Consider the following 12,328-nt stretch of genomic DNA (forward strand, 5'->3'; position numbering starts at 1 on the left):
AAAACTCTATTATTTTATATTACAAAGACGTCTTATATTTACAACCACTGACAGGCCTGACAGATTCAGCGCCTAACAATTTCGACAAATTTAACCATAACGGGTCCAACCGAAGAAAGTCCAACTTTTTTGTAATCAATTAACCAGTATCAGACTCTAACTTTATCTGGCCTAATCCCTAAGGTCCCTAACTCAATTTAACAGTATTCAAAAAAGCACATCACACCGTTCCAAACGGTGAGGAGACTCTAACTCCTAGCTTATTTCAGGATGCCCTGTACCCCACAGATAAGCCAAACTGAACTAACCCTGTTCGCCGACAGGTCAAGACCGCGCGTCCACGGCCAGGAGGGAGCGTAACCTCCGGGCTATGCGCTTCTTAGCGGACTCTAACCGCCGTTCTATAATAATTTATAACAATTTGAAACACCAGTCAACGCCTTAAAACAAGAGTATGACTAAGGCAAGTGCCACCTAGAGGTCAATGGGGACTCGAACCCACAAACTGACCACTCAGGTCCACTCTATAACCAATTTGGACTCTAACCAACAAAATGACCAATTCCCTATCAAACTACTTGAGACTCTAACTCAATTCCTTGGGACTCAAACCCAGCATTTCTTTCAATTCCTTTTTCAACTTCATTAAAGACTCTTAGCCGACTTTAACTGCATAACACACACGGATCCTCATCAAAATCAAAACAGACCCTCTACCAGTAATTTCAGTGAGTAGACTTTAATTTAGTCATATCCAATTTGGCACACTTTGGAAATAATTCAACAGGTAGTGCCTTACCTTTAGATAAGCCGGCTTATGCCCACTCACATAAGACCACTGGCTCGTGCCTGTCCGTTCGACAACCTCGGACCGTCCAAACTTTTAAATTCCACCCCAATACCACAGGACGAGCCCCCAAAATGTTATGGTTCAAAATATTGGGGATGGAGACAAGAGGAAAAACCACAATAACAACACTGGTCTGGTCGGGTTGAGTCAAACGATGATTTTAATGATCACATGCGTGGGAGATGGACACTGATGCAGACAGTCTCAGATCTCAAAATGGTGGAGCATTGCTCAAACTCTTATAGCCTCTGGTGCCTCCACCTTATCATAAAAAGCCTAAACATTCACATGCTTTCTCTCACACAGCGCCTAAGCTACGACCTTGGCTCCCCGTCTATCTGCTCCTGCTGAGATGGGGCAGAAAACTCCAGTATATTCTGTTCTCTTCTAATCAGACAAATAAGACAATAACTTTCTGCGAACAGTATTTCTTATAACTCAGCAGTATAATGCATCATAAAACAATATCATTCATTCACAACAAGTCAGCAGTTTAATGTAATGCAAATCAGTTTAACTAATGCAATAGTTATCAGCTTCTTCTAATTCAGGAGAATAATGCCAACTAAAACTACATAATAATTCACCATCTTTAATTAGGGGTCTAACATGGCATAAAATAATATTATAATCTAATACGTGTTACGTCATCAAACCGCTTCATCCAATCACTCATATACTTACAAAGTTTTGACTGCATTACCTTTAAAATTTGTACGAAGATGAGCATAAAATGAATAAAACTGACATGCTTGCATTTGTTGTGTAGTGCAACAGGTGTATGTGGCTGAGGGATTCCCATGATGCAATGCGTATTTCTTCTTCAGTCACCTTTCCTACTCACTGTGTGTTAATGCAGCTCTCTGCATTGAATCATACCTGTTATTAACCTCTGTCTCTCTTCCACAGCGTGTCTTTATCCTGTCTTCCTTCTCTCATCCCAACCAGTCGCAGCAGATGGCCCCGCCCCTCCCTGAGTCTGGTTCTGCTGGAGGTTTCTTCCTGTTAAAAGGGGGATTTTCCTTCCCACTGTCTCCAAACTGCTCACAGTCATATGATTGTTGGGCTTTTTCTCTGTATGTATTATTGTAGGGTCTGCCTTATAATATTGTTGTGATTTGTCGCTGAGAAAATAAAATTGAATTGAAAATTGAATTGTGAAGGCCACCCCAGAAGCCACACAATTGGGAAGTCAGTAACGTCAGACACCAGCATCTTTATTTTAATTTTAATGCACATTTCCACAAACATAAATAACGACACATGTCCCATAAACAATTTCTGGTTAATGTTTTACTGGTGCTGGAGGTCTGTTGGACTGCTGAGGGTAACTGGAGAGAAAATGATGTGTTGTTTTCACTGGACGTTAAGGCGTCTGGGAAGGGATCTCAGACCATTTACATCCTGGGCCATCTGACCTCAGGAAATCACATGATAAGGTGGGGCCAGGTTTCACAATGAGCTCACCCGAAACCCTGGCTGATTAGGACCCACACCCGCTTTCACACCTTGGCTCATGTGATTAGGTAGAGGATCATCAGGGGGTCCTTTGTCCCTCTTTGGGGGGAAACTCCCACTGGTTTTAAGTCTGGGACTCCCCACCATTGACCCTTAGAACTGAAGAAGCTTCTCGGATGAGAGGTGAAACGTCTTCAAGCAACTCAAGAAGTCCAGACGCTTTTCCTTCCAAGCTCCTTAGACTACGATGACCTGGATGACTGAGAACCTTCACAGACTTAAGTATTAAATTAATAGTTGGTTTTCATTCTTTGTTTTTAGATTTCTTTTTTCTATTCGTATCCTCTCGTGTATTTAACTGGCCAGTTCAGTCCAATTTACTTTGGGAAATATTTAATCTGAGGTAGGGTTGCACCGATACCGGTATCTGGTATCGGCCTCGATACCACATTTTCTAAAGTACTCGTGAAAAGTTCCCCGATACCGAGGACCGATACCACGGTCTGAGACCTGTCTATGTTTGAGCGGCATGTAAGGGGTTAATCACAGGCGCCGAGTGCCCGCCCCCAGGCCCCGGCTGCATCTCAGAGCTGGGAGAAAGCGAGGCGAGACAAGTCAGCCGTGTGGAACTATTTCAAAGTGAACGAAGACACGAAAACAAAGGCGGACTGCAAATTGTGCTCATCGAAATTGTCCAGAGGAGGCTCAAAAGGTAGCGCATTTAACACAAGTAATTTAATCAAGCACCTAAAATCCCAACACGACAACGAGTACAAAGAGTTTGCCCACGCTTATTTACCCACGCTTATTAGCACAGAGGAGCATAGCTGATGCTAAAGCAGTGGGACGGAAAATAGTTGGGCATTTTAAACATTCCGACTTAGCCTACTCCCGCCTCGAGGACATTCAGGGACAGCTCAACCAGCCAATAAAGAGACTGCAGCAGGACATACAGACACGCTGGAAGAGCACGTATTACATGACATCAGTCCTATTTTTCCACATATTAATACATTTATGAATTTTGTGCAGGTATAAAGATCGCTTCTTCTCCAACAACACTGCTCCAGAGGCCAAGCTGCACCTGAAGCAGGAGCTTCTAGAGGTGAGGCAGAGGGGAGTCGGGCAGAAGCTGCAGAACCTCCTACTAAACTGTTCCTCAAGGCCCAGGCTGCCGCTGGCAGCAGGTGCTGCCATTGAGCTCGACACATACCTCGGAGAGGCCCCAAGCCCTCGTGAAGACAGTCCTCTGAAGTACTGGGGTGTCAACAAAATCAGGTTCCCCACTTTGGCTAAAATAGCCTGTAAATAGCTCTCAGCCCCATGTAGCAGTGTGGACAGTGAAAGGCTTTTTAGCTCAGTGTCACACATTATAGATGAAAACAGAAACAGTCTGACTGCTGATGATGCAGAAAAGCTACTTTTCTTAAAAAACCCTGCCACTCACTGTTTCTCTCCATTTAGTGAGTCACCTTAGACTTGATGTTAATACCTACCTCAGTTGCACTGACTGCCACAGTTCTATGTCAGTGGATGTTGTTAGTTTATTCACATATTGTGCACTAAATGGCAAAGATGTTTATTAATGCCCCTTGTGTTGTCCAAAGCGGCAGAGTTTAAAATAAACTGAAAAATACTTGAGTTGCACTGTCACTGTTTACATTTTTTTATAATTATTTATTCTGTAATATGTTGCATACAACATGCTTTTATTTTAAATAAATGTTCTTAATTCCAAACCAGTCCCTTGTTTTTTTGTTGTTAAATTATAGGACTAAAGCTGTTACCTGTAAATTTAAATCATGTTTTTATTAAGTACTCGGTATCGGCGAGTACTGAAATGCAAGTACTCGTACTCGTACTCGTTTCCAAAAAAGTGGTATCGGTGCATCCCTTATCTGAGGTAAACATTTTGCTTTTCATTTGACCCCTGACCTGTCTGCTGTAATGCAGGAGGCAGGTTTATGACCCATACTGCAGACAGACACCACAGGAAGCCTTCCTCCATGTTTTCTTTACAGTAATTGATTCAGCCAGTTTAAGTCTCCTTTGTTTTTGTGCATTAGATCACTGTGTGGGTTGTGTTGAGTGCTTATGTATTTGTAAGTAGCCATTATGACTTGACTAGTGGTGTTTATCTCTTTTAAGGGTCTAGTATCATCAGTTAATTAGTTTTTACACTTTGCAGGCACTTTGCTGTAAATACAACAACACTGCTGAAAACTCTAATTTAATAATTACTACTGATGCACCTATCAAATAAACTAACATTTGCACAGGTGTTGAAATGCTGGACTCTTCCTCTCCTAAATCTGTGGCAGAGAAAAAATGTTGCAGGAGTGTTTTTTTACATGATATGTAAGAAAAATAAGAAAAAGAAAGAAACCCTGTGATTTTAATGTGAATGCATTACTGACATCTTATCCAAACACACATTGTGCACACCACTTTATCCCCTATTACAACTGCAGCTTTTATTAGTGCATGTTCACGGGACTTCTGATTCTATAGGGTCTTGACAAAAGTCTCTGCAATCAATTGATTACAATCATGTGATTCAATTGAAACATGGAAATCAGCATTTCACCATTTTATACTATACAAACATGTTTTGCTTTCAAGACTGGACAGGAGTGGCATGTGGGCGGCATTGTAGAGTGTGTTGACAGGAGGAAAACTTACACGCTCAGTAAATCACCCCCGTCACTACCTAAACCTCAAAGTCTCTAAACAGGAAGTGCATCTGCATGAAAGCTTCTGTTTTATATGCAGACAGATGACCTTTTGATGTAAAACCTTTCTCTGTATCTAGAGAAACACTTTAACTATATATTCAACTATATAGTTTAACATTTGGTCCGTAACTATCATTTAAAAACAATAAAAAGGTTTAAAAGAATATACATAGGCGGCTATAAAGACTGCAGGTCAAACATCGTGCAGATACAGAAGGACCTCCTGGGGTCCAAAATGTCGCACTATTACAGAGCAATGCTTACAATAGTCTTGCATGGTTAGCCAGTTAGACAGATGCAAATGTTAAAGTGCTAAAACAGACATGTAAATAAAATACAACATCATGTTAGCAGCTTTTTGGTATTAATGTCTCTTAAAGCTCTCCATGACCTAGCTGCATCTTAACTCTCTGAGCTGCCACAGTCTTATAAACCCACCCGCTGTCTCAGGTCAGCTGATCAGCTGTTCCTGAATGTTCCCAGGACTGAGCGTAAACTTAGAGGACATCGTGCTTTTGCTGCAGCATCTCTGAAACTGTGACACGATCTGCCTTTAGAGATTAGACAGGCTTCTTCTCTGCCTGTTCTTAAATCACTCCTGAAAACTCATCTCTTCACCCTGACCTTTGACACCTTGTAAGATGTTGGTTTTTAGTTTGAGTTTTTTAGTTTATTTTTGCTGTTTTATCTTGTTTTGAAATATAGGGCTGTTTACATTTTTTATGTATTATGTGTTTTATTTTTTTACTGTTATGTTTTATTCTATTGTTCTTAACTCATTTACTGTACAGCACTTTGGTTTTGTCCTGGGTTTTTTAAAGTGCTTTCTCAATAAAGATGGATTGGATTGGACTGGAAGATAAACACTTTAGTTTGCAGTACTGTGGTGAGTTCACAGTAAAGCACTGTGTTGGACTGGCGCACAGTGATTGTGGCGTTCATGGTCAGTGTTAGGTTACCTCAAGTACAGTGGATTCATTTGCATTTAAGCTGATGATGCTTCGATTAAGTCATCAAATTTCACCTTTATATCAGCTCTATAAGCCAATTCTCAGGATACTGTTAGTGTAGGAAATGGAAAGACAACCAAGATATCTGTGAAACGTCTGCTTACATCTTGAATTCAGCTCCGGCGTATGTGGTAAGTTGTTAATGAGTGACTTTAATTTATTATTTGTTCAGATGTGGCTATACACTCTACTGAGAATAAGCATACTGTCATGATATGAGTGGATCTTCAAAATAGACATCGAAATAGGTCATGGAGAAAATAAGTATAAAAAGTAAAGATCTTATTAGGAATAATACTGTTTGGATAATTATAACCATCATAATCAACCAAATCATCTCAACACGTATTTGCTCAAAAATGTATTTATTACCACAAACATGTATTTAATTATCAACAAAAGGAAAATCAACAGTTTCTAGAACTCCAACAGGGGCAGGACTTGGAGGTACTGGGATTTCAGGAGGCAGCAGAATGGTACACTGGTCAGTGTCATTATTATTGACCTGTGATGGTGGATGGCCTTGGAGGGAGCTGAGAGGTAACTCAGACCTCTTGTCTTCAGGACACATAAAGCAAACATACTCCTTCTCAGCAGCTGGAGACTTAGAGACATCCCAACTCATCAGCCTCATGCGTTTGGGCATCAAATGTTCCTCTTCATCATTAACAGAAAAAGCAGTAGAATACCTGCGCTTTCTGCAGAGACCTACCTCTGCAGTGGGTGGAGGTCTCGGAGGCAGAGGAACATCGCTAGGACACATGAAAAATGTCACTTCATCATCCAGGGATGCATGATCATTTTTCAAATCTGGATTAATGATCTTGTCAGTGTCCTTTGCATGGAAGCTGGCATCAGCAGGTGGAGAATTTGAAGAAACTGGAACATCAGTTCCAGTTTCCACCCTAGATTCCAAGATGGCGCCGCGTATGGATGCCCTGGTGCTTCAGTGCGTTACTTTTGTCTTGTTTTTGTGCATTTCTTCTGTGTCTGGGCACTCCTCTGGATATTCTTACACCAGAGAAGAGCTCCTTAACTGCAGGACTACAACGCCTGTGGATTTATTTCCAATATTTGTCGCATCTGCGGCAGATTTACTGCTGACTCTGATCAGGAAAGTGAGACGTCGAAAGAGAGGCAAGCGAGCCGGCGTACTCGTGCGTTTGAGGAAACGCGGACTGAGAACGGCCCTTCCTGGGATCTTCCTTTCTAATGTACGCTCACTCTGGAATAAGATAGACGAACTGGCCCTGATGAGAAGCATGAACAGAGACTTTGCCTCCTCCTGTGTCTTATGTTTTACGGAGTCGTGGCTCAGTGAAGACATCCCGGACTGCGCGCTCAAGCTGGAGGGCTTTCATCTGCTGCGCGCGGACCGGCAGGCCGCTCTCTCCGGTAAAACCAAAGGTGGAGGTGTCTGCTTCTACATCAATAGTGGCTGGTGCACAGATGTAACAGTGATTGCTCAGCACTGCTCTCCCTCTCTGGAATATCTTTTTATTCACTGCAAACCGTTTTATTCTCCGCGGGAGTTTGCTTCATTCATCCTGGCCACTGTTTATATCCCGCCAGACGCGGATGCGCGAGCAGCTCAGTGCGCACTCGCAGAGCAGATTCTCCACACGGAGCGGACATACCCGGACTCTCTCATCATTGCTCTTGGGGACTTTAACAAAGCCAATCTGAGCCATGAGCTTCCGAAATACAAGCAGTATATTAAATGCCCGACCAGAGAGGAGAGGACATTGGACCACTGCTACAGCACGATCAGCGGGGCCTATCGCGCGGTGCCGCGCGCTTCACTCGGACTTTCTGATCACGTCATGATCCACCTAATCCCCGCGTACAGACAGAGGCTGAAGCTCTCCAAACCTGTCGTGAGGACTAAAAAACTGTGGAGCAACGAGGCTGTGGAGGAGCTTCGCACGTGTTTGGAGACCACAGACTGGGACACATTGAAGGCTGCTTCTAACAGCTTGGACGAGTTTACGGACACTGTCACCTCCTATATCCACTTCTGTGAGGACAGCATTGTGCCATCACGCACCAGGGTGAGTTATAACAATGACAAACCCTGGTTTACTCCTAAACTCAAAAAGCTGTGGCTGGAAAAGAGTAAGGCGTTCAGAAGCGGAGACAGGGACTGCTACAGAGAGGCCAAGTACAGGTTCACTAAAGAAGTGGACATTGCCAAACATCAGCACTCTGAGAAGATGCAGCAGCAGATCTCAGAGAATGACTCGGCCTCTGTGTGGAAAGGTTTTAGGAATATCACAAACTACAAGCCTAAAACCCCCCACTCCACTGATGACTTGCTCTTAGCCAACACCCTCAACGACTTCTACTGTCGTTTTGACGAGCCATCAGGCAGCCTTCACACCTCCAACGGCCCCAACAATAGAGGCACTTTGGACACTCATTCCCCCACCTCTCCCCCCTCCATAGAGCCATCACCACCTTCAAACTGTTCACCTACAACACCCCCCTCCTCACCCCACACAAAAGAGGATTTCACACCACCTCCTCCGACCACAACTCTTCATATTCATGAAGCAGATGTGAGGAAGCAGTTTAAGAATCTGAATGCTCGGAAAGCTCCCGGCCCAGACGGTGTGTCTCCTGCCACCCTCAGACACTGTGCAAACGAGCTGGCCCCAGTGTTTTCTGGCATCTTCAACTCCTCACTGCAGGCATGTCATGTGCCTGCCTGCTTCAAGTCCTCTACCATAATCCCTGTCCCCAAGAAACCTAGGATCACTGGACTAAATGACTACAGACCCATGGCTCTGACATCTGTGGTCATGAAGTCATTTGAGCGCCTAGTTCTCTCCCATCTCAAGACCCTCACGGCCCCCCTCCTGGACCCCCTGCAGTTTGCATATAGAGCCAACAGGTCTGTAGACGACGCCATCAACATGGCCCTACACTTCATCCTGCAGCATCTGGACTCCCCAGGAACCTACGCCAGGATCCTGTTTGTGGACTTCAGCTCTGCCTTCAACACCATCCTTCCAGACCATCTCCGAGGCAAGCTTTCCCAGATGAATGTGCCTGATCCCATCTGCCGGTGGATCACTGACTTCCTGACGGACAGGAAGCAGCACGTGAGGCTGGGGAAGAATGTCTCGGACTCCCGGACCATCAGCACCGGCTCCCCTCAGGGCTGTGTTCTTTCTCCTCTGCTCTTCTCCCTGTACACCAACTGCTGTACCTCCACCCACCAGTCTGTCAAGCTAATCAAGTTCGCAGATGACACCACCGTTATTGGACTCATCTCGGACGGGGATGAGTCTGCCTACAGGAGGGAGGTTGAACGTCTGGTGTCCTGGTGCAGCCACAACAACCTGGTGCTGAATGCCCAGAAGACAGTGGAGATTATTGTGGACTTCAGGAAGCACACAGCCCCACTCCCCCCCATCATCCTGACTGACACCCCCATCACCTCTGTGGACTCATTCCGCTTCCTGGGTACCACCATCACCCAGGACCTGAAGTGGGAGCCCACCATCACCTCCGTCATCAAGAAAGCCCAGCAGAGGATGTACTTCCTGAGGCAGCTGAAGAAATTCAACCTGCCAACACGGACGATGATGCAATTCTACACTGCAATCATCGAGTCCATCCTCACCTCCTCCATCACCGTGTGGTACGCTGGAGCCACTATCAGGGACAAACAGAGACTGCAGCGTGTTGTGCGCTCTGCTGAGAAGGTGATTGGCTGCAGACTCCCATCTCTGCAGGACCTGTACACCTCCAGGACACTGGGGCGTGCAGCTCGGATCTCAGCTGACCCTTCTCACCCTGGACACAGTCTGTTTGACCTGCTCCCCTCAGGCAGGAGGCTCCGGTCCATTCGCACCAGAACCTCTCGCCATAAGAACAGTTTCTTCCCCTCTGCTGTTGGACACATGAACAATAACCACATGACTGTCCCCGCCACTAACACATGACCCTACGCTGTGTCACTGCATCATTTCATGTCTGGCACTGATCACCACCTGCACTCATGTATATATCCTTCTACGTAGCACTCTTAATTCTTATTCTCATGTATATATCTCATGTATATCTCATGCACATATCTTTCTTTCTACATAGCACTTTAATTCTTATTCTTATTGTTTGCACTGAAGCACCGCAGCAAATTCCTAATGTTGTAAACCTCAACATCTGACAATAAACCCATTCTGATTCTGATTCTGATTCTGATTCTGATTCTGATCAGAACTCATCAGCCTCATGCGTTTGGGCATCAAATGTTCCTCTTCATCCTCCACAGAAAAAGCAGTAGAATATCTGCGCTTTCTGCAGAGACCTACCTCTGCAGTGGGTGGAGGCACTGGGATTTCAGGAGGCAGCAGAATGGTACACTGGTCAGTGTCATTATTATTGACCTGTGATGGTGGATGGCCTTGGAGGGAGCTGAGAGGTAACTCAGACCTCTTGTCTTCAGGACAAGTAAAGCAAACATACTCCTTCTCAGCAGCTGGAGACTTAGAGACATCCCAACTCATCAGCCTCATGCGTTTGGGCATCAAATGTTCCTCTTCATCATTAACAGAAAAAGCAGTAGAATATCTGCGCTTTCTGCAGAGACCTACCTCTGCAGTGGGTGGAGGTCTCGGAGGCAGAGGAACATCAGTAGGACACATGAAAAACATCACGTCATCATCCAGGGATGAACGATCGTTTTTCAAATCTGGATGCATGATCTTGTCTGTGTCCTTCGACTGAAAGCTGGCATCAGCAGGTGGTGGACTTAGGAGCTCACATGCAGGTGCACTGATAGGTCGGAACATGAAAGCGGGAACTTCATTGTCCAGAGCACAACGGTCTGCACTGGATGAGCGTGGGAGCTTCTCCTTTGCCTGTGGAGGAGGCAGACTTTGACTTTGTGTTGCAGAGGAACATTTAAGTCATCTGACGTTTTGCTCTGTTACATATTATTATTGTTGTTGTTGGATTTTTCTTTAAAAATTCACACGATTTAATGTTTAGAAACAGACACAGTGAAGGGTAACTTACCACAGCTCGAGCCATTTTAGGCGTCTGTCAAGGCAAAGACGCAGGATTTGGTTTCTCTGTGTAAGATTACAGGACAGTTGTCAGTTTCATTTTCAAGTCAGTTGGATAAATTCATATCAAACTTCTCAAACTGTATCATTAAAGCGTTGTTCAGGTGGACAAATATGAAAGATATGAAGATAAAAACAGTAACAGCTGGCAATCAAGGGAAAACAACCTTACGAAAAAGGTCTTAATCATTATTGTTTTAAAGTAAATCTTTCAGTCCTTACTTCAGTGATTGTTTGAAGTCTCTGTGCTTGTTGTCAGTCGCAGATTTGTGTAAAATATTTGCAGTTTGTGCATAAAGTTTGCAGGAGCTCCAAAGTTTGTCTGTTCAGTACCAAAGTAATGAGGAGACTGAGTGCAGGTTTGGAATCCTCAGTGACAGAAGAATGCAGCAATGTTTGAATTTGAATTTGTTATTGTTTTATTAACAACAACTACCAGGATCATACCATAGCAACACAGTGATGCCCAATCAAATGTCAGGTACAAGGGATAGCCCACATACACATCCAACAGCACAGTAAAACAATGGGCACCAATGCCACCAGTCAGGCCTTAAAAATACCTGAGTTATATAACAGCACACTGACAGTGTCTCATCCAAAAATATAAAATGTATAAATACAGTTAATATCATTTTCATTTAAATTTTATTTAATTCTCTTCATATAGTGCCAAACAGATGTCTCAAGTCGTCACTGTTACAACATAGATAAACATGAACATGAAATCCATTATTTAATTCTCTTCCATTCACTCCAGTTCAATTCAATAGCTATATAGATGGATAGACAGATACTGTATTATATACTATATTGATTCCAAATGGAGAATTAATGTGTTATATCACCAGGATAATGAATTCAAGTAGTACAATCTCCAATAAACAGACAACACAGTTCAAGTTCAAAGTGCAATATGTGCAGGATCCAGGCTTTATATTGTAAGATGCAAAATGTTTATATATACATAATATTGTTGAAAAAATAAAGAAAGTTAAAAATCAAAATAAGTTTATTGTCACTGTGGCTGATGTGATTGCAATATGAACCCGGAAGCAGACAAGGGAGAGATGGAACTGAATCTTAACAAAAAAACAAACCATTTATTAGGTTGAAAAACACGAACACAAAACAAGGCCCAGCAAACAGGAGCGGAAACTAAAACTAAAACCTATCCTGGGAATAACTCGGTATGACTAT

At 43.6% G+C, this 12,328-nt stretch overlaps 2 protein-coding genes and 1 long non-coding RNA gene across 3 annotated transcripts in view; all 3 read left to right on the forward strand.

Annotated features, from left to right (window-relative positions):
• LOC145423961 (NACHT, LRR and PYD domains-containing protein 12-like) overlaps positions 1–12,328 on the forward strand; it is a 943,237-nt gene that overhangs the window by 147,236 nt on the left and 783,673 nt on the right. The gene's annotated exons all lie outside the window — the stretch shown is intronic.
• Positions 1–12,328, forward strand: part of LOC145423979 (ribonuclease inhibitor-like) — a 204,605-nt gene that overhangs the window by 40,390 nt on the left and 151,887 nt on the right. The gene's annotated exons all lie outside the window — the stretch shown is intronic.
• On the forward strand, positions 1,929–4,047 carry LOC145424022 (uncharacterized). Its single transcript, XR_013904973.1, has 2 exons — positions 1,929–3,020; positions 3,341–4,047. It is a non-coding gene; the product is annotated as an uncharacterized LOC145424022 (long non-coding RNA).

Source organism: Astatotilapia calliptera, chromosome 23 (genome assembly GCF_964374335.1).
Source record: "Astatotilapia calliptera chromosome 23, fAstCal68.1, whole genome shotgun sequence".
NCBI lineage: Eukaryota > Metazoa > Chordata > Actinopteri > Cichliformes > Cichlidae > Astatotilapia > Astatotilapia calliptera.